This window comes from Camelina sativa, chromosome 5 (assembly GCF_030686135.1).
Source record: "Camelina sativa cultivar CO46 ecotype springtype chromosome 5, ASM3068613v1".
Classification (NCBI taxonomy): domain Eukaryota; kingdom Viridiplantae; phylum Streptophyta; class Magnoliopsida; order Brassicales; family Brassicaceae; genus Camelina; species Camelina sativa.
This window is the reverse complement of record NC_141884.1, coordinates 29,986,462-29,988,847: the sequence shown is the minus strand read 5'-3', so window position 1 is coordinate 29,988,847 and position 2,386 is coordinate 29,986,462. Positions and strand designations below refer to the sequence as shown.

The 2,386-nt window shown below is 44.3% G+C and overlaps 1 non-coding gene across 1 annotated transcript; it reads left to right on the top strand.

Annotated features, from left to right (window-relative positions):
- Positions 1-1,707: 1,707 nt before the first annotated feature.
- Positions 1,708-1,814, top strand: LOC147944466 (small nucleolar RNA R71). Its single transcript, XR_015558727.1, has one exon. It is a non-coding gene; the product is annotated as a small nucleolar RNA R71 (small nucleolar RNA).
- Positions 1,815-2,386: the final 572 nt, after the last annotated feature.

Here is a 2,386-nt window from a genome sequence, read left to right as displayed (position 1 = left end):
ACAAGACCTTCCTTGACATCAATGACTGCTCCAACAGTGGCTAAGAATGGCCTCCCAAGAATGATAGGATCTTCAGGTTCCTTGTCCATTTCCAATACCACAAAATCTGTATGAACCCTTGCTCTCCCTATCTTCACTGGAATGTTCTCCAACTTGCCAACCACATCTTTATTTGACCCATCAGCTAGGCATACATGAAGGTTGGTTGATTTGAAGTCAGTGTGCCCAAGCTTTTGTGCTATGGAATAAGGCATCACACTGATTGAGGCTCCCAAATCACAAAGGCATTGGTTGTAGTGAAGGTAACTGAGTGTGCAAGGCAGATAGAATGGCCCTGGATCCTTAAGCTTAATTGGGATGATCACTCCTCCAAGGTCCTCAAGATCCTTCTCATCTTGAGCTTGAGCCTTCTTCTTTGACAAATCTAGCAAAAAATCCCTATAGAGAGGATATGGTTCATACTGTTCCAAGGCAGGTCCTCTCTCCTCTTCTTGGTAAGCAATGATGATCTCTTGTATGGCCATGACTTCCTCTAGTTTCTCAACCACAGCTTCTTCCTTCAAAACCCTCACTTCCTCTTGTTCCTTAGCCATCATTTCCTTTCTCTCAATGATTTCCCTAAGCTCCTTAAGCTTCTGTGCTTTAAAACGTCCTGGGAATGGCAGAGGTGGTTTGTAAGCAGGAGGAATGTACTTAGAAGGCTTGACAGCTTCGGAGTCTTCAGCTCGATCGACCACTCGATCAGTCACTCGGTCGAGTGGTGGCTCGAGTACCTGGTCGAGTGCAATACCGGATTCAGATTTCTTTGCACAAACGTCACTTGGGGCATCAGTAACTGATGAATTCCCCCAAACTTGGACTTCACTGTCCTCAGTGACTTTCTCATCAGAGATATGAATGGCTTTTGCACTGAACTCCCTTGGATTTTGAACAGCTTTTCCAGGGAGTTGGTTGGGTTTAGGAGCTGAAGTAGAGGCAATGTTGCTCTCCATATACTTCACTCTAGAGTTGAGACCTTCAAACTTCATGTTAAGGTCATTGTATTGGGATGTGAGCCTTTGATTCAACTCAGCAAACTGTTTGGCTTCCTCAATCTTTCCTTGTGTTTGCTCAATCAACAACTGTTGCATCATGGCTCTTAAGTCTTGTTCTTGGACTTGGTTTGTCTGAAACCCTGGTGGGGAACACAACTGAGGCTTGAACACTTGATGCTGTTGTTTGGGGACATAGTTGTTCTGTTGTTGAGGCTGTTGAGGTGGATAGACTTGGTCTTGTGGATTGGCTACATTGTTGCTTCTATAGGAGAGGTTGTTGTTCTTGAACCCTCCTTGGTTGTAGCCTTTGAATCCACCCTGGTTTTGCATATAACAGAGCTCAGCAAACTCATTCTCCCCCTCTTGAACTTGAACCTCTTCTTCACCAATGTAGTGAATGGACTTTTGTTGGCTAAGAAGGATCTTGTCAAGCTTCTCATTGACCATCTTCAAATCCTTTTTGTACTTTTCCTCTTGGTCAGTGGAGGTGGACCTTATGGTTTTGTCATAGTCCTCATTGTAATTTCCATCAGACTGAGCAAGAATCTCAACTAATTCCCATCCTTCTTCCACATTCTTGTTGAGGAAGTTGCCATTAGAAGCTGTGTCAAGAAGCATCCTGATCTTGGGAAGCACTCCTCTATATAAAGTGCTAAGTAGGGACTCATTGCTGAAGCCATGGTGAGGACACTGAGTCTGGAACCCTTTAAACCTCTCCCAAGCTTCACAAAAGCTCTCATTCTTACTTTGAGCAAACCCAGAAATTTCATTCCTCAATCTAGCTCTCCTAGCATTGGAGAAGAACTTGGCCAAGAAAGCCTTCTTGCAAGCATCCCATGTGGTTATTGCTCCAGTAGGAAGAGTCTTCTCCTAAAGGTGAGCCTTGTCTCCAAGTGAGAATGGGAAGAGCCTCAAATTGAATCCATCTTCACTCACTCCATTAATCTTTGTTAGACCACATATTCTATCAAACTCATCAAGGTGGTCTAGAGGATCCTCCATTGGCAACCCATGGAACTTGTTGGCTTGAATCATGGAGATCAGTCCACTTTTGATCTCATAATTATTGCTTGCTACTGTAGGAGGCACAATACCAGCTCTTTGGTTGTGGGTGTTGGGTGCATCTCCAGCACCAATGTGCCTAGGTCTTTGCTCATGGTTAGCTTGTTGCTCCATGATGACTTGATTCCCTTGTTGTTCTGAAACTACTCTTCTTTGCTTATGTCTCAAACCCTTTTGCAGCCTTTGGATATTGTCAATAGACCTTTGAAGATTGTCTGTCCCCTTGGACCTTGTGTGCATCAACAAACACGAGTACAGACTCGAACAGGTACACGGTCGAGCTCAGGCTC